Genomic DNA, 19,987 nt, shown 5'->3' with positions numbered 1-19,987 from the left:
GACAATGTTTATCTTTTACTTAGTTTAATTAATAGCTAATGACAGACACATGATGATGAATAACCACTACCTGCCTTAATCTAAGTCGGGCTTCACAGGGCTCCTTGTGGTGTGTTTGGCTCACTTGAAGAGGGCTATCAACAGCAATTCATCACCTCTGAAGTGGGGCTGATAGGCAGCAGAGAGTCTTCTCAGAAACTCTGCTCCTGGGGAGGGATGGCAAATGTTGGCTCTGCAGGAGCAGCCCCGAGCTCTGCAGCAGTAGTCAGGAGGCATTTCAGGGGCCAAAGCCCCTGCTGTCCTGCTGAGGGGGCTGCTGTAAGATACAGGGCTGTAGCACACCAGAGCCTGTCTCCAGGATGAACACTGTGAAAAGGGACCACTTTACTCTCCTGCTCTTCTGAATGGGACTGCAGGCATTTTGGGACAACCTTCACTGTTCTGGACTCATCTTTTGTTTCATGTTTAGCAACCACAGGTCTTCACTTTTTGACCCTTTGTAGGGCTTCCAAGGACTCCACCACAAGAATAAGTGATAGCCAGCTGTTGTGATGCACTGAATAGTTATTTAGATGTTTTGCACTGGGTGTTGTGTTACATGAATGATTCCCCTTCCCCTCAGATGGTTTGTCCCTAAGGTGATCTGTCCCTTGTAGCCCCTCCCTTCGCCCCTCCTCACTGGTGTCCCCTTGGCTGCGGCTTTCCATCCCCGCCTCCCATTCCGCGGGTATAAATGTCCATTGGGATTGGAATCCACCTTCTTTTTTTCACCTGGATGGTCCCCAGTGCAGATGTCCCCTTCCAGCTAATAAACAGGACATCAGAACCACGTGGAGAAAGAGCGCTTCTCGTCCTTTACTTCGTCCATGTAGGATCCGTGCGGGTTTAAATCCCAAGCTAGCCGGGGGGATTTACAGCCCGAAACCCACGGTTCCTTCAGCCAGCTGTTCAGAGACCATGTTGGCATGCAGAATAATAGTCTGGGTCCAAAATGGTGCACTTCCCTAAACTGAACTTGTCAGGATGCGAAAGGGTATAGCAATCCACTGATGCCAGAAGTCCTGAAAGGCACAAAGCTGCTTCACAGCTTAATGCAGCCCTTTCCATTGTTGATGCCTGAAAGCATGAGATATTGACGGAATAAATAAGGAGTACTGGAATTCATTAATTAGCTAACATGGAAATTTTTAAAGTGATAACCAATGTTCATTTATAGTGGAAGAGGCATCTCTCAATAATCAGATCATAACACTCTAGTAACCCTGTGTTTGCATTTGTTTAAAAAATGTCTCCTGTTATATGCCTCTGTTAAAATGATGAAGGAAAGAGGAAAGACTGTATTTTTTCTTTGGTATTCTTTATTGTCACAGTCTTCATGGTGAGCATTTTTGCATGTGAATTGTTGTTTCTGTATAATTTTGTTATTAATACCGTTACTGTTTATTTTCTTATTTCATTGCTGTTTCCAGTAAATTGTTCTTACCTCAAGTTGTTGTCTTCAACTTTTGTGCCTCCAGTTCTCAATTCCATCCCACCACAATGGGAAGCAGGAGGGGAAGTGGGACCAAGAGAGAGCAGTTTTTTGAGAGAGTCTTGGTAGGGGTACTGATTTGGGGAGTATCATTCCTAAACCATGGCACTGAACAAGCACTCTCCCAAAATGTGCTCAAAATAGTACTACTCCCCATGCACAATCTGGTTCCAATACTTGTTTTCCCTTAATCATGAGTCTGTACTCTTCTTGCTACTTGAGTCTCTCAGGCAGATTTCATGCTGTCTTGTCAAGAGAAAAAAACATGAAGTAGAGTCATTTTACACCCCAAATGTAGCAGAAGGCTTCTGTTGAGCTGTCCTGTGTGAGTGATTTCTCCACCTTCCCACACCAAATAATGCTGCTCTATAGTGTAAGTTGCGGTCTCTCTGTGGTGTTAAACAAGATCTTTTTGTCGAAAAACCCACAGATATGCACCATGCTCTCTGGCCACCACTGTTAACTCCTGTACTGGTTTTTCTCACAATCTCTTGGAAGCAGATGGTTGGAAACACAGAGACTTAGCCTGAAACCTTCTGACCATGACAGCTTCCAGTGGTGGAGGAAGCTTTCTGTGATACCACAGATTTTCTTTCTATGGTGACTCCAGCTAGAAGATCCTCTGCCAACCTTCCCACTTTCCCTAGCAGTTTCCAATGCCACTTTCCAATTCCCACTTTACTTGTGCTGCTTGGGGTAAGTACATGCTGAGCCAAGCAGGGGAACAAGCTGGGTTACATTATGACTTTTTAAAGAGTATTTTGATGTGGCTCCATCATCTCAGTGTAGACTCAGGCAGAGCTGTACTCACACAGCTGAGCCAGCTCTGTCCTGTGTTGTAGTAGCAGAGGTGGGCACCTGGGGGCCCGTGCAGGAGGAGAATTTTGGAGAGATGGAGTGGGTTTTGCTGACATTGGTGTAGCCTTGGGGAGAGTTATCCATGGAAACATGCACCACACACTGAAAAGACCAGCTAGATTTGCCACCTAAAAGTGCTGCTTTGTGAAGGGAAATGAATCTGTCAGTGAGCACAGGAATGGCTTCAGGAGACTGGAAAAAGGCAAATTAATTGCTTCAGGAAAAATTTCTCAAAACTTTCCTTTCTTTTTGGAATCAAGATACACCAAATAGGAGATCTGGCACTTGGCAATATGGTTTAGGGGTGATTATAGTGATGTTAGGTTGATGGTTGGACTGGCTGATCTTGGAGATCCCTTCTAGCCTTGATGATTCTGTCATTCTGTGATTCTGTCTAAGCTTGAACAAGTAAGATATACATGTTTTCAGGCAGCACTCTCTACTAGTACATCTTCATGCAAGGGAAAGGTGTGAGGTTTACCTGAGCCTGCATACGTGTGCTGGCTTAACCCAGACATCTTTTCACACAATGGCAACGTAGAGTATGGCTTCATTTAGAGCACACCCCTGGAGAAATTAGCATTGGCAGTCCATCTAACCTTCAGGCTTGTCTCCACACATGCGGCTGAGCTGACAAATGACGAAGTCACACCTTTGCTGCATTTTTTTAGTGACAATTTAACCCATCCCCTTTTCCTTATATGATAGTCGTGGAAAGTGACTGATCCCTCAGGAATGTGATGATCACTGGGAGTGCTCAGGGCTGTATTCTGGGTACAGAAAGCAGGGAAACTGAGGCAGCTAGAGTATGACAGATTTCTATAGCCTAGGTTACAGCTACCACCTTAAGAGGCAGTATCTGTGGGCCCAAAATAAGACAGCTGTAGCCTGACAGATTAGACATGGGACATAGGTAACCTCCTGCTAGTTCTTTCATTTGTCTGTGTGGGTGAAGGTGCTCTATCATAATTTACAAATGTCATATATGACTTGCTATGCATCTCAGGTCTTCTACACTCTGGCTCCCCATCATGTGCCTGTAGCTATTAACTTCAGTTCTAAAGTGCTGAAGAGCTGTAACAGGCATTTCTGTGACACATATAAGTGTCTGAAAGCCTGGGCCCCAAAGTTGTTTATTTTTAGGATAGACATGCTTGGCTCCTGTTTCTGAAGCAGGTACTCCCTCCATCACAGTTGTGACCATTGCAACCCATGCTCAACTCGCACAGTTTAGGTTTTCTGCTCTCCTGTGCCATCCCTTAATAGAAGACTCAAGGTGATGGAACAAGAATCATCTTCTCCAGTAGAGGAGAACTGCAAACAGAGGGCTGTTTATCGTACAGGAGAAGGAATTTGAGGGCAGACTCGGCCATCAGCAGACCCGGCAGGGATGCCCCAGCCATAACGCTTGTCCCCTGCTGGGACACTGCCATGCCTAAACAGGGTTACAGAAGAGAGGGATGCAGGTGGCTCCCGCTGCAAGAGCCAGACCTATAACCTTGCTGTGTGGCTATAAAATGGTCTCAGCAGCTCTGGGGAGTTAGTCATTGCAGGGCTGATGGCTAGTGAAGAATGAAGACTTTTTTCCAGGATATGAAGTCTTGCACAGTATTAACCGACCATTCCGATAACGTAAAATCATATTTTAAAATCATTGAAGCATATAGATAGAAGTGGTTTGATTTACTTCAGAATAAAATATACTGAAGGGTGACAAGAATCCCCAGTAAAACACCAAAACCTCCAGTCTGAGGGTTGTTAAATCATGCCCACAGCTGATGGGCAAAACCTCCAACCTGAGGGTTGTTAAATCATGCCCACAGCTGAGGGGGTGCTAGAGCTCCTGCTGGGGTCATAACTTCACTGTGAAGAGCCACCAGCTTCTGGTCTGAAAGGAAAAGAGCTGTGATCAAATGTAAACTACTCAGTGGCTCCCTCCCAGATCCATCTTTCAGACCACCCTAAACTTTTACTTGAGAGTCCTCAGGCTGAGTGTCAATAGCTCAAGGACAACAAATATCCCAGTTCTGCTGGGCAGTGGCTTCTAAATTATGAAAATGATTTCCCTGGAATTAGTTCATAAAGTCTTAGCACGTGCCTAAGACCCCAGGCCAGAAAAATATTTAAATGTGTGTGCATGCCCATTGACTGAAACGTGCCATAAGTATGCACAGTTCTTAGTGCTGAGGACAGGTTTTTGTCTCTTCCTGGGACTGTCGGATCACGGGCTCAAAAATCCAAGGTAGGGAGCTGATCCCAGAGGGGCAGTGGGATAGGCAAGGATCCAGGTACTAAAAATATAGTGGCCTCCTTGACCTGCAGATGGAAAATATTTCTTCCAATTCATTTGGTACTGCCTTGGTGCTGGGTGAGACTTATGTGGGGAAAGAGGCCACCACAGTCTGCAGGGACAGCAGTGAAAAGGACACAGAAGGAGGGCATCCTTGCAGAGAGCCACAGCTGCCAGCCTGGTAAGTGTGTGGCATTGTTTTCCCATTAAATCCCTATTAAATCAGTTTTAAAGGATGAGCCCAGGCAAGCGTGTGTGGTAGAGAGGCTCCTCGAGACAGCTCAGGTAAGCTGTATACTTTATAAAGTCTGCTTTTAGTGTCTTTTTTTAAAGATTCTCCTAATTTACCAAATATATCACATTTTTTTAATATAAGTGAGATTGAGATTTGTTCAAACTAAATAATGCTTGGAAATTCAAGTTTTGATTATTATTTTTCCTCTGTACTTCAAATTAAGTGTGGGCTATTCATGGCAACACGGAAGTTCTTGCATAATGCAGTTTAAGCTGGGTGCTTTAACCCATTTAAACATAGAGGATCACATTCACCTTTCTACAAAGGCACTAAAGTGATAGGAAATAATATTTAAATCCTTTTTCAGACCTAAACATTTTCATTAAAATTATTATAGTATGTGTCTAAGCCAAACTAATCTTGCAAAAAATGGTTTAGTGTATTCAGTACAGAGCATTTACATGGTAACAGATAAAGTGAATGCATCATTTTGCTAGCTATTAAAAATACTTAATTCCAGTTGGAGCACTCAGCTGTAAGAGCTGTTTTCCATTTCAGTGAACTTTATGCTGTGGAGAGGAAAGAAATGATTTCTCCACATGGTTGAGCATCAGGTTTCTTTGAGCAAGGAAGCAGGCTTGTAAAGGGTAGGTGTTTATGCTTGCTTGTTTCCATCGGGAGTGTTCTCTGACATGCAAATGACCTGCCAGCCGCTAGCAGGCTTTAAGCAGATCTCCTTTAAAACCTCCTGCTGCAATCCCATGTCAGCTCAGACTAGCATGTGCATGGATTAGCTTTGCTTTAGCAGGCAGAGTTGTAGTTTCTTTAGTGCTGTGCTGCCACAGCTGGGTAAAAAGCACTGAGTGGCAAAAAGGGAAAACTATAAGTTATTTGTGGATCACAGGCTCTCTTGCCCTTTTCCCTTCCTGAATCCACCTCCACCAGGGATGATCTCCACTTGAAGGTTGACTTGGAGCAACACTTTCTGAAGTAGTCTTGATAGTTTATATCTGGGACGTTTTGTCTTGTTTTCTTTAGCAGTGCTCACTGTCTAAGATAGTGAGGATGTTTAAAAAGCAAGGATGTCCCTGCACTTTCAGGTAAGCTGAATGGTGCTTTGGGCTCCATGGGCCTAGGGTGATTCACTCAGCCAAAAATACAGACACATTTTTGAAAAAAAAAAAAAAAATCAGCCTAGCAGTTTGTGGGTAAGAATGAGCAGCCAAGACCAGGACAAGGCAGTATTTATCGAAGCCATCTGATAATAGTTGACTAAAAGATGCCTGGCAGGTGACATGTTAAAACTGACCAGAGTATAAACTGGAGTCAAGAGAGAGAGAAGAGAGAAAAGCCAAAAGGAAGAGCAGGAGGGAGAAGATTTCTACCCATCTGGAGTTTCAGCCAGGATGGCTGAGACAGTCATTTTTGGGCAGCTACACATGTTCCTGCTTTATGGAGTCTCCGAGGTATAACATGATGTGCCTAGGGAGCACAGGGAGCCACTCCCAAGCATCCTACACTCCAGTCACACTTTTACAGCAAATAGCACTCCTGTCATGTCACCATTTATCTATGCAAAAATGACTGAGTGGATGTGTTGAGGGGCAGCTAATGTTGCAGTGCATTTCTGAAAGGAAATCTATCCATGACAGCATTGCATAGTTGAACACTAGGCTTCCATAAATAATTAGGAAGGCAAATCTTTGCCTTTTATCTCTGTCACAGTGTCTGGAATGCACCTCACTACCTTCAATGATTACAATTCATGCAGCACTAAAACCACAAGGCATGCTTTTTACATGCCTGATGTACGCCCCTCCACCCACCAGCATTGCTCATAAATATCCTTTGTTTTTTTTCCAAAGATGCCAGGACCCACTGGCAAAACCTGGAGACTTACAAGAATTTGCCTGAAAATCAATCTATCATTAAAAAGAGGAGCTCTTCACAAAAGACATATCTGACATTTCCAAGGAGTGACTGGTGAACTAAAATATTTGGAAAGTGTCTGTTGTGAGCATGAAGGAAGAAGAGGTCCAGAATAATATTTTGTAGGCAGGAAGAAGTTTCAGCAAGGACCTTACTCCACTAAAAAGGGAGATGCTGATAGAAGCCAATCTAAACCAGGTGCTATATTTATTACCATTATTAGCAGTTTTTATAATAATAGCAATAATCATAACAATAATAATAGCAATAATTAATCAATGTGGGATGGACTGCCTGCAGCAGGGAAGTGAAGATGTAAAGTGATTGAGGATGAGCCCTAGACCACTCTCATTGTCTTGTGTTTGTATGTGAAACTTTCAAAATAACTGGTACCAAGAAGAGGAATTTGGACAATGGCTGCCAGCTTTCATGGGAAAAAAAGAAATCTTTCTTATCTTTGTATGTCTCCACCTATGGTGCCACTACTGGTGGTTCTCTCTGAGTACCTACAACACAGCTGGCCAGATGCTCTTCCCCCCTTTGGCCTTTACCACAACACAGGGGTTGAGAGGAAAACCTTGCAAGAGTTTTATTCCAGATCAGCCTGGCACACTGTGGAAATGCACACAGTAGGGTGTTCATGCTGTCTAACCTAACCTGCCCAGGGCAGCTATACCCCTACTTGAGCTGCCTCTGGCCCACCCTCTGGAGGCCTCTACTGACTGCAGATGGACTCATAAAGTTTTATTTATGGATTGAGCTAAAGATCCGAGTCAGGCATGAGCAAAAAAGGCTGACACAGTTCAGAAGGGCTGTTGAATAAGAACAAGATAACATTTGGTCAGGACATGTGTCAGAAATTGTATGTCTGCAGCTGATCTTGCCCAGGGGCAGAAGATCCAGCTTTGTTTTTCTGTGAATCTGTGGTATTCAGTGAGTCCCGTGGTCAGGAGGAGGAAAGCTGGAAGAAATCACACAGAACCTGAATTTCTCAGGGAGTTGTAACAGCTTAGGAAAAAAAAAAAAAAAAAAAAAAAAAGATAGCTTTGGGAAAATGTGAAGAGTAGCAGAAATTTAAATTTTGAAATTTGCCTGAGGCATCCCTTCTGGAAAAACCAAGCTGGTACAGCAAGTAGTGGCTTGATGTGGGGTTATCCTTACATTTCTCTGATGTTCATTTTCACTAGAAGACAGTGCTAAGTGAGGAAGGGAGTGTGTGTTTTTTGCTACAAAATTCAATGCCTTTATGATAGACCCTCATGAGATGCTTTGGCAAACCTTGTCCTTGTGCCTGGCACAAACTGTACTGAACAGAGCTTATAAGAGTCCCAGGTAAGTTTTCTGCATTCACCTCAGCTATTTGCAAGCAGTGCTGATCTAACACACAGCAATTTGGATGAATTCGAGGATTTAAAATGCTTCCCATCACCTTATCCTCTACTGCTCTGTCTCTCTGCCCGTGGAACTATTTTTATGGTCAGATCCTTATCTGTCCTCTTTAAAAACCTTGGTGCAAGGGGTCAGATTGGTAGGCATTCAGGTCTGCAAAAGTTTATCTGCTTGTGGCATCAGTCAGTGTCTCATCTCTTAGGTTGTCACGGAAAATGTGCTATCTATGGTTGTTTGCTGGTTGGAGAATGTAACTTAAAGGCTGGCTGTATAAAACATAGATGGCCTGGGCCGTATGGACAGTTTGGTGACTATTCAGAGATCGTGCACAATTCTTCAGCCTGACCAGAAGAAGCAGGGGGTTATTATTCAGAGACCTAAAGTGTTACCAGGTAAAGTGTCTCATCTGGGGACAAAATCACTGAAACAGGGCTTTGTGTGAAATTATGCAGTCAAGAACCAGGAGAAGGACCACTCCTGTGATGTGCAGCTGCACTGCCAATTGCAATTTCACGGCTAGAAGGCAACCAGTCCTGTCCTCCTTTCTGAGAAGAGGTTCATCTACTGTATCAGAGACATTTGCTCATGCATTGGAGAAACAGAGAAAGGGAAAGGATTATTTACTGAGCTCTGATGTTTGGCACCTGTAGAATGTGCGTATTTTCACCTGGAGTATAAGGCAGGATACTCACACTTTTTACCACCTTGCATTTGGGGCTCGATTCAGAGACCTTGGAAACTTTTCACTCACTTCAGGGGACTTTGGATCATGTCCAAAAGCTACCCAACAGCCTGGAAGGGCAAAAAGATAAACTGATTCTTTCTGCTGGAGAGATCCACGAAAAGAGTTCAACAGAGATAATTAGGATACTGCGGCATTTAGGGAATTTTGGGGTTTTGTTGTTCTTGTTTGGTTGGATTTCAATTCCCCATAGCAACTCATAGTCTAATGCCTGGATTATTTTTAATGTTACATTTCTCTTCCTGTTTTGATTTGTAAGAGGAAAACCCTCAGGGCCTGTGGCTGCAGGGCCCATCAGGCAGCTGAGATGGAGCAGAGGAGCTCCTGCAGAGAAGTGAGGTCCATGACTCACTCAGCTGTCAGCCAGGGCTCCTGAAGGGCCAGGGAAAGCAGGAAGCCCTGGGGCAGGATGAGATTGCAGAGCTGTCTCAGATGTCCCCTCCCCAGAGGCAGGCTGGGCAGATGCTGCCATGAGGGGCAGAAGGTGACCAGCAGCTGGTGCAGCAGCACGAGGTAATGGGGCGAGCCCTGAGCCCACAGACTCCCAGGGGTCTTTACAAACCCATGGCAGCCCTTGTGACTGTCCCAGGAGCTGGTGAGCAAATCCCAGGAAAGGCAGAGGTTTGATTTGAGCTAATGAGAGCTGTGATTTGTTTTAGTCTGGGCCTGGTCCAAAGTCAGTCTTTTATAATCTGGGTTGTGTTCAGGCTGAACTGGGCTTTGCTTTTCCATTTTTGAGAAAGCCCAAAGAGCAGCCTCCTGCTGTGAAAGCCTTATAAGCCAAGCTGCTGATGTGAAACAAGTCTCACATTTGTTTCCTTTCACATCTTTTGGTTTAGAAGCACACAGATGCGCTTAACACAAACTCTAAAAATAAAATCCTCAGAAGAGTAGGAAAATCAAGATTTGTACTTTTTAATGATTGCCTCTAGCAGCCTGCCTTATGATCTTGCCTTAGAATTGACATCACACAACTGATCAGCCTTAAAAACAAAAACTAGTTTTCACACCTTGCTACTTTTAAGATAAAATGCCTTTTAAGGCTTTTCTACTAATTAGCTGCCATGACTTCCCAATCTCTTGGTAGAGGCTCTTTTTAATGTATGTCAATATAATCAACAAGAATTACGATCTTTTATTGAAGGTGTGTTGTTAAGAGATAAGCAAACATAGGGTGCTGCTTTCTCCCCACTAACAGCCAGATCCAGCCGTGCCACTTCAAGTATCAGATCTGCTGTGTCACCCACCTGCCTGAGCAGGAGCTGCCAGGAGGCACTGAGGGTGGGGAAGACCACTTGGTAGAGCTGAAGTGGCCTGGAGGATGGAGCAGAAGGTTATTGCTACAGCCCTGTCACAGAATTCTCTGCTGCTAAAGTGTGGGAACCCAGGACATCCCTCTGGGTGCCCTGGATGGCCCGAGCCACTGGCAGGGGGCTCTGAGACCCTGGCATGCAGCCAAGGACACACGTAGGGTTTTGATCTTAGCCCATGGAGCAAATTACCAACTCTGTATGAAGAATTACAAGCCACACACACAAGTTTAGGTATTGTAGCAGAAGTAGTCACGAAGTGAAAGGAAGGATTTTTGAGTGCTGTACAGAGGGGTTTTAAGCCTTGTACGCAGGGGTCCAAGTTTTGTACATGGGGGTCAGGAGGTCTAAGATGGAGGGATTTGGGTGTGCCCTGTCCTCCTTCTTTCTCCTTCCTGACCTCCATGTCTTTGGTGATGTTTGCACTCGCAGATTGGTTTAGAGTAGAAAGTCACCATTCAATATAGATAGTAGGCATTGGGGAAAAAGTATAAACATGTAGTACGTAATGTGTGATATAAAAGATGGCACCAGCCCCCTGGGAGGGCAGTGTGCCTTTGTCTGACCTGCTGAACGGGCCACAGCAGTTCAGGAGAAGAATCTTTTAGATAACCAACAATAAACAACCTTGAGACCGGACAACAGAACACTCCTGAGTCTTTCTTTGAAGGCATGGGTTGGAGCAGACACTTTTCCATCTTTCGGGGTCACCCCAATCCGGGGGTGAAACCCCACACTAAAATACAGTGGAAAGCTCAGTGAAGACCACACAGCACAACTTGCCACCTGGGATACAGGGGATTGATAAACCTTTCTCAGAGGTGGAGAGTGTTGTGCAACTGCCGCCATCTCCCTTACAGCTCTCCTCTTTCTCACATGATAGCTCTTCAGCTTGAGTGATATGAAAATAAACATCATGCCAGTAAAGAAAAAAGCCATCTGAGTATAAATTAAAGTGGCCAAAGCCTCCCTAGCTGTTGTTAGTCTCTAAGCACCTCCGTGATCTAGATGTTGCCAACAGTAAGCCCAGGTCTTGTGCTTTCCTCCATACCAATGGCTTTGCTCATGCAGTATCAAGCACTAATATCTACAGTGGTTATTGAGGGAATACACACAACCTCAGTAAGGTTGTGTGTATTCTCACAAATCATCTGGAACACACTCTTGGATGCCCATTTTAAAATAAACATTTACAGCCTCAGTTCTTCAGCACTCCACAACAGGACCAGCCTAGTGCCACAGCCTGAGGATTTGTCAGCTTGGATAACACTTAATGTCAGCCTCTTCTTATGCTGCAAGCTGTTTGATTATTCCTAGCTAACACAATTATCTGTGCTTATATTTTCCATGCAGTCCCAATACAACGCTCAGACGTTTCAAACTGATAGTTTAATTAAATTATGGCAATTAGGGTTATTTCAGTTCCAGGAGTATGTGAGGCAAAGATGCTGAGGATAAACACAGCACTTGTGCTTCCAGGGGAGTGGAGAGATTCTGTTCTGTGGGAATATGAAGCTTTCAGAGGAGTGAATTTCATCAGCATTTGAATCCTCTAGAAATCATGCTTCTTTTACGTATTTCAAGTTGGATATTCCAAGATGGAATCTATTCAGATTACTTGTGGAATCGTGGTCTTACACATGCGAGCAGAATTGGAGATCCAGCTATTTCTCTGTGCTTAAGAAGTATTTTTACTGTCTGTTACTCTGTGGAGCCAGCAGTGCCAAGACAGCATGCAGCATGGCTCTTCTTGTGCTGCTCCATATAACCAGCAATGTGCATTTTGTGTGCATGTGTGTGTTTGCCCATCAGGAACATGTGCTCAGCCTCACTACAGGCTGGACCCATGCACACAGAGCTGCAGCAGCCTCACCTGCATCCTGAGGGTCATGAAGTTCAACCAACTCTAGCACCCTGAATTTGATGGAGATCCTTGCTGAGGCACTTTTCCAGCTTTCCAGAGATAAAGACTGTGCCCCAGGAAGACTTCCTTTACAAGCCTCATTACCAACTTTCACAATGTCTCATGCAACTTGTGAAGAAGCATCTGGCTACCTCTGGCTTTGTATCTTTTGTAAGAAAATAGTCCAGCCCTTTACTGAATTGTGGCTTATATGGGAATGGAATGACGGTGGCTTGCCAGTTACACTTCAATCACCCCTACCACCAGACAGGCTTGAAGATAAAGTAAGGAATGAATTTATTCAGGAATCCACAGATCAGCATTACAATCTCCTTATTTAGAGGCAGCTGTGCATAAAAAAAAAAGAAAACTTAGAGCTGCAGACAGATTATTCAGTTATCTGTTTTATGCTGTTGAAATGCTCTCAGCATGCTTACATACCTTTCAGCTTGAAACTTGTCTTTAAGCAAGACCTAGTCCACAGCATGTATTTCATTGAAGGGATGTTTATTAAGGGGTATGCATGTCCTTGCACACCTCTTTTCTCCCCAGGGCTATTTCACTCCCACACATGCCATTGCCTGGGCTGGGAAGCATTTGTGCCTGCTGGATAGGTGGGTTCCACTGTCCAGACAAAATATCTTGGTGCTTACCTTCATGCATGCTGACTGTGAAGGAGAGCTTCTCCTGAAAGGCAGAGCAAGATTCAGGCCTCCTTGTATTAATTTTTTATATAGTGAAAACACCAGCTAGTATATATGAATCAGCTAAAAATCATAGTAGGTATAAACAGTGACGTACATGTAGTTAATTAGAACTTGACTGTATTGAGACAAGAATTAATGGCAATCTAATTATTTCAGGGTGAAAATGACTTGAACATGTTTGGCATGATCTATGCCCATGCAATACCCCAAGATGGCATCCTCTTCCTTCAAAGGTGTTGATGTACTGGATGAGAGACTTCTGGAAAACATTAAAACCAAAAGTAATTTATCATACTCCATATTCTATTAGCACAATTTTATTTTTCATCTGTTCTCCAAAATCCTGGATTCACATCAGCCAATGCATCAATCAATCACTGTGTTTAATTTTCATATGGTCCTGTGGTAAAAATCCTCACTTGCAAACTTTCAAAACGGGTCTCTGATGGCAAAAGTTTTTACTTCTTTTCTAAGGACTGTAAATACCCTTGCAATGGTCACATGAACAAGAGGAATAATCTTGGGTTGTTTGACATAATGTGATCACATCTCTGAAGAATGGCTTTGACTTAGAAAATAACTTTTGTTTTTGCACAGGCAATGCTGGCTGGACAGTGTCATACAGAATGGCTGTCCTCAATAAGATCCTGACATTCCTTTTACAGAGCTACCAAGAAAAATCTGGGTGATTTGAGCTGCTGACATATTTGAAAAGGAGCAGAACTGCTCTAGTCACATTGAGAGATGATGCAAGTAATTTTTCATCATGGCAGCAAAGGTCCCACATGAGAAAGGCTTCTCAATTCAGTCCTCTAACACAACTCTGCCAGAAAGGATACTTTGAGAGCTGTGTTTCTGGGATCCCCTGGCCTTTCTCTACCAGACTTTCTCCTCCTTCTCCTCTTACTCTGCATCCTGCTTCTCCTCCTCATCATCACCAATGTCATCATCAATATCTGTCAATAGTCAATATCTGTTTTTCTTAAAATTTGATTTCCAGAAGGCAAAGTTGTCTCCAGAGCCTGTCCTGGCACAAAAGATCAAGATCAGAGTAGGATCAGAGTCAGAGAGTCCTCAGGTCTGGGATCCAGTCTTACTTTAGGATTTGTTGAAATTATATGCAGAACTGAATGCTCTAAATGCATTTCAGCATGCAAGGCAGAGAAAACAACTTCTCTTTCTTTCTACTTGTTAATCTCCCTTAGTTCAAGACTCTTCAATGCCAGGAGGTCTCTTTTCATATTTCTTTAGATTTGGCAACTATTGAATATGTTCAGGCCCAAGTTCAATTTCAAATGAGAGGTGATGCCCATGGCTCATTCAGAGACTTGGAAAAACATTTTCTCAATACACTCTAGCAAAAGAGCAGATTCTTCCTAAAAGACAGAAAGAAGCATTGCAGTCTGGTGAGCAGGAGCCAAGTTTAGCATGATCACAGATCAAAGAGAGCTGTGAACCTCTGGTCTCTATCTCTGCAGGGTGCTGTCCAGAATGTTTAGTATTTGTGCCCAAAAATTCAATGGCAGATTTGTTTACAGAAGAGTTTTCCAAGAGGCGCTTGGGTTGCGCTCAGCAGCTGCCCTTCCTGCTGTGGCTGGGCATACCTGGCGTGTCTGGGTGATTTATGGACTTCAACTGCTCTCTGCAGCCCTCCTGCTTGAGAGACAGGGGCTGCTCCAGCACGGCAACGAGCCATGAAACAACAGCTGCAACAGATGGCCACAGCTCCTGCCCTGGGTTGGATGGCCACAGCTCCTGGCCTGGTTTGGATTGCTCCTGCCCTGGGTTGGATGGCCACAGCTCCTGGCCTGGTTTGGATTGCTCCTGCCCTGATTTGGATGGCCACAGCTCCTGGTCTGGTTTGGATGGCTACAGCTCCTGGCCTGGTTTGGCACACCCTGCTAAAACGGGGCGAGAGGTGACGCTTGTGCAGGGCTGGATAGGTGAGAAATACCACAAGGACATTTGTCAATGGCAAACAAAGAGTAGTAAAGTGCTCTAGGGAAATAAGGTTAAATGAGGAGGTGAGGGGAGTGAGGGGAAGGTGAGAAATGCCAGATGTTTTGAGGGAACATATATTAATTCTTGAGGGGAAAGAAGTGGTGGCAAGGAGGCAACAATTCAAAGGATTACCTTGTAGTTTTCATGGCCTGAGTGGAGAGGGGAGGTTGGAAGACCACACTGCTGATACTGCAGATGTCTGGGGCAGAAAGGAAGCAGGGGAGACATGTGGTGTGCCAGCCATAACATGTAAGAGGAAAAGAGGTGGTGGAACATGGAATTAAATGCATAGAAAATTATGGTAATACTAAGGTGGTCTAGCATTACATTGGATGATGGTTTTCTGAGGTATGCATACAGGCAGTATCAGAAAAAGTTCAGCAGATTCATAGTCAGGATATGTGCAAAAACAGAATGCAGATTTTACATGATAAAGACTCTAATATCACTGTCCTTTAGTCATACTGAATGTAAATACATCTTTTTAAAGCATAAAAAAGCAACACCGTGGGGTTTTTTCCCCCAAAAATTTAATATCAGAGAGCTATTTGCGCATTTTGATCAGTGTGTAAAAATGTAGCTAGTCTTGGCTGAGAAGGCCTATGCAGCAGAGACATGTCATGCCTTTGCTCAGCATGCTTTGGTTTTGATTTCTGCACTCCAACAATTTAATAGCTGAACATGTCTGTCAAATCTTTCAGATTAATGCATGTCCATAGAGCTGGTAATTTGTCTTTGAATTGTTTTTGAAAAATCTGAGCAGCCTCAATGATGTCAGAAGTAGCTATTGTTTAACTCAGGCACCATAAAGAGCTGTCCTCCTGCTATATGTCATGTTCTCTGTTAATCTTGACCATAAAATTAATGACAGTCATAATATATGTAGCTTTTTCAATCCACCAGTGAATCACTATAAGCTCTCACAAAAGGCATCACTGAAACAGATGAAGTATTAATTCAATCATCTTCTGAGGTTTTTATGTCATGGAGGAGAAAATGAGTGACCCAACATAAAGAGAAAAGAAACATTTGAAGTTTACTGTAGTCACATGCAAGATCTGGGTAAGGGGCAGTGGCAGGTGGCAGGTTGGACATTAATCTGAGCACTTGCATCCAGGCTAATCTGGGCTCTACAGTGAAATTCTTCTCATTGTGCTAAATAGCCTAAGAGGTACACGGTAGCCCTAGGCTGCACTTCTGTCAGCAAAGCTCTAGCAAAGATTGAGTTACCTGTTGATTATGTGGCCAGGGGAAGGATATATTCTGTAACAACAACAACTGCTCTTTATAAACACAACTTTTTAATACCTCTGGGCTTCTTTCAAATGGGACATGATGGCCTTCAGCAGGAAAACCTGAGCTACCAGGCTTGCATTAAGGCACTATCAAAAAAGGGGATTACTGCCCTACTCCCCAATGTGCAGGCACTATACAAGGCTTAAACAGTTTTGTGCAATATTTTAGATTTATCATCATTTCCAGCTGCATAAACTAGTTTTTATTTGCATGCTGGTTTTGGGAAGTGCCTTTGAAGGTAGTAGAATGTCACAGAATTTTACATCTGAAGTCCTGCCTTATATAGCCTAAGAACAGCTCATTGATTGTAATGTAGTAATGGGTGCAGACAGGATGATTTTGAGGTGCTGAAGCACCTCTATTCAAGACCATGTATCCCTCGCTCAGCATGCAACTTGAGTCAGATGTGGGGAAAGAGCAATCAGAGCTAGTCTTGGGAGATTTTGTTGGGAAATGGGCTCCTGACAGAAAGATCCTTTTACTGACTGTGGAGGTGTGGAAAACTCTAAGTCTGCTGGGGGCTGGGGTTTTTTTATCGTCTCAGTGTATTTTTCAGATCCTGCTCTTGAGCAATGATCTCTCTCATAGTTTCCCCTACAAGTGGGAAACCTGAGCCCTTGGGAGCTTAATTTGATTTTTTTCAAAGTGGTTGGCACTTGCACCATCTCTGTCCATCACTGGGACTTTTACTTACTTGCCAGGTTGGATAACATGGATGTGGGTGTCATGTCCAAGGTCACACCATGAATTAATGTCAGAGCAGGGATTATTATTACTTATTATGGGTAGGCTGGTGATTACACCTATGCTTAAGGCAATCTACAGTTTCTATTATGAAAGTCTGCTTTTGTGTTTGTGCATGCCAAAATAAAACTGCTTAGTATAAAATTCCTGATCCATACAAGCAGCTTCATACTTGAAGGCAGGTGAAGCAGGCTGGGCTCTGGATTTCTTTATTTTGCTTGAGGCAACTCCTGACTCTGGCTGCTGGGATCACAGCACTGTACTTCTCTGAGACAAGAGTTACCTCAGGAGAAAAATTCCTCTCTTCTAAAAGGAGTTCTGAAAGAATTTTTTGCACATATGCTCCCTGGTGGAGTTAGGTAGAGTGGGGTAAAGGCATTAGTTCAAACAGACAGGTAAGTGGGCAAACAGGGCACCAAAATTCAGTGTTCCCAGGATTGTATATCTCGTCTGCTTTGAACCCAGGCAATCACTTGGATCCTTTTGTCACTGTAAACCACAGAGGGTTTTATTGTTGTTCCTGCTTAGCTTTGTAAGGACTTATTTTGGTGGATTATGAGGGTAGATTTAGTTTTGGACTGAAGAAGCCTTAGCATGATCCAAAAACAGCAGCTAAAGCATACTGAATGAGTATTTCAGCCAAAATGGGAAAGGGCAGAGATGGGGCCACGAAACAGCTGCTAAGAGGAGTGGCCTTTTGTGAGCTGTGATATTTGCTTGGCATATAAGTGGATGAGTGGTGAAGAAATGATTTCTGCTTTTCCAACTTTGTTTGTACTCTGAAAATACATCCAGCTCTCCCTCTGGCTTAAGAGTCGCCACTCAGTTACTCTTTACTCAGGGCACTTCATTTGTCAGGGCTGTGTCATCAGGTCTGCAAAGTGAACCTGAAGACATGGTGTCATTAGGTAGGCACAGAAGGGCAGCCTGGGGACTGGATACATCTCCCTCAGTGTGAGTAGTACACAGGATGGAGAGGGGGAGAAATGGAAAATCTTCCTAGATTTTCATTGCAAAGTTGGATTTTAGATGTTTTGAAGAGAATTGGGTGTCTGGATTTTCAAACTCAGGCTCCTCTGCATCATTTACCCAAATGTGGCATTGTTTGCTAGGGGAAGAACTCCTGCCAGTGCTCTGAGCTCTGGCAGCCTCCAGGCCCAAGGGGTACAAACTGTGGAGACTGGGCATGGGACAGAACAAACATCTCAAGCATTCGGGATCAGAAACAGCAGGAAATTCATGGAAAGAAGAGAGAAAGAAATGCATAAAGGTCATTAAATATAATTTGCTTCTGTCTCAGAGAGTTCCCAACCCAAAACCTGTGGGAATTCAGAAAACTGTTCCAGGATATATATATTCACAAGCACAAACTACTGGCTACGGGGAAGAAAATAGGCTGGGTTGACTTACATCTCACCCAACAGAGGCATTTTTGTGGCTCACTACTCAAAGCAAGGGCATCTCATGCTGAGTGAGGCACAGTTCACATAAATTCAGCAACCAGAAGTTAGCTGGTGACAAAATTTATGTGAAGGAAAGTCTGGTGTGAGCTATCTTCTCTCACCAGGTAGTCAGCAGCAGGAGATAGGCACCTCCAGCCCCCATAGAAAGCACACAGGTAACTGGCTTAGACCAGGTGCCAGCTTTTGATGGCAAAAACTGTGAGAGGTGAACTGCTGATGAGAGCAACCAGGAAAAACAGATGGGTCACAGGGCTCTGAGTGCTTCAATCTGCTCCAAAGCCTGAGCATATCTTGGCAACAATGGCATCTTCTTGGAGCTTCAGCTCAAAACACAGAGCGGAAGGGGAAACCAGGCAGAGTTGAGGCCCTTGGAAATCACCCTGCTTTGCTCCATCATACAAAAGCACCCACATCTCACCTGTGCTCCACAGTCTGGGCACAACAGTGTCAATGAGGACAGCTGCCCACCAGGAGGGAGGTGGGGTTGGGATCCTCCAGGTATTCCCCAGGTGTGGGGAGGGCTGAGTGTGGAGTTTTATGTGCAGGTGTCTAATTTGGAAGGCACTGGTGTGACCTGTGGCTGTGAAGGGCAAGAAGAAGCCAGCAGGCTGACGTCTTGCTAGCACAGCCAAATCCTCTGCTCAAAACAGCAAATGCTAATCTCATCTTTCTCACTGTGAGAACCTGAGTGTGAAGAGTTGACAAAATATTGACTACCAGCACAATCTCCACAGGTGCCCTCTTCCCCTCTGGCTCTACTGCTAAGTTTCTGGCAATCAATGTCATATGTGCAGAACCCACGTCCAAATCCCCCAAATTAGATTAAAGGCTCAACAACATCATGACACAGTTTTAATCGCTGTGCTACCTACCATGAACACAAATGTCAGAACAGCAAGGACAGATCCCCATGAATATCTGTTAGTAGAGTTCTTTTAGTAAACACACTACCAGTGCAAGCTGGTTAGATTTTGGCTTGTTAAACCTATATGAACATTTATGTTCTTCTTGGATGCCCACATTTCTGGCATCTTCTGTGACTTGCAGAGAATGGCAGGGCAAATCCTGATTGCGAGGGATTAGTGGTAAAACCTCTAACCTCACTGGAATGGATAGCTAATGGCACCTTGGTATGGCTTCCAAGGGAGCTGTGCTTTACAGCTTGCAGCATTTCCTTTCCATTTCTAAAGCATATTTGGACTCAATGATCTTAAAGATATTTTCCAATCTAAATGATTCTGAGATTATAAAGCAGCTCTTGTTGTACATACACATCCCATTGCCTTGGAGTAGGGAACTGGTTGAAAATCTTGCTTTGCTTCCTGCTGTGCCTCAGTCATGGAAGCAGCAGGGCTGGCTCTGGGGCTACAGCCCGTGAAAACAGCAAGCAATGCCAAGCAATGTCATCGCTGCTGTGGGATACAGACCCTCAGCCCCCATCCCTTTTCATAAAGGCTATGTCTCTTCTTCTGACAACATCCACAGGAATACCTCTCCTGCTAGCCTGCCACCCTTCTGTGCCTTGGAAGTGCTGGTCTCCTAAGTGTGGGGGCATTCCCCTGCCTGTCTCAAGGAAGTGGCTCAGCTGT

At 44.1% G+C, this 19,987-nt stretch overlaps 1 protein-coding gene across 3 annotated transcripts in view; it reads left to right on the top strand.

Moving 5' to 3' along the window:
- Positions 1–4,870: 4,870 nt before the first annotated feature.
- FHL2 (four and a half LIM domains 2) overlaps positions 4,871–19,987 on the top strand; it is a 55,405-nt gene continuing 40,288 nt past the window's right edge. The window contains exon 1 of one of the 3 annotated variants that reach the window (XM_038137519.1): positions 4,871–4,964. The gene's annotated coding sequence lies outside the window, so the exon portion shown is untranslated. Of the gene's footprint in view, positions 4,965–5,117; positions 5,562–19,987 lie in introns of those variants that run through there. The other 2 variants (XM_038137545.1, XM_038137509.1) reach the window with 2 other exon arrangements.

The sequence above is a fragment of the Motacilla alba genome, chromosome 1, assembly GCF_015832195.1.
Source record: "Motacilla alba alba isolate MOTALB_02 chromosome 1, Motacilla_alba_V1.0_pri, whole genome shotgun sequence".
NCBI lineage: Eukaryota > Metazoa > Chordata > Aves > Passeriformes > Motacillidae > Motacilla > Motacilla alba.
The sequence above is the reverse complement of the archived record's forward strand: the minus strand, read 5'-3'. Positions and strand labels throughout refer to the sequence as shown.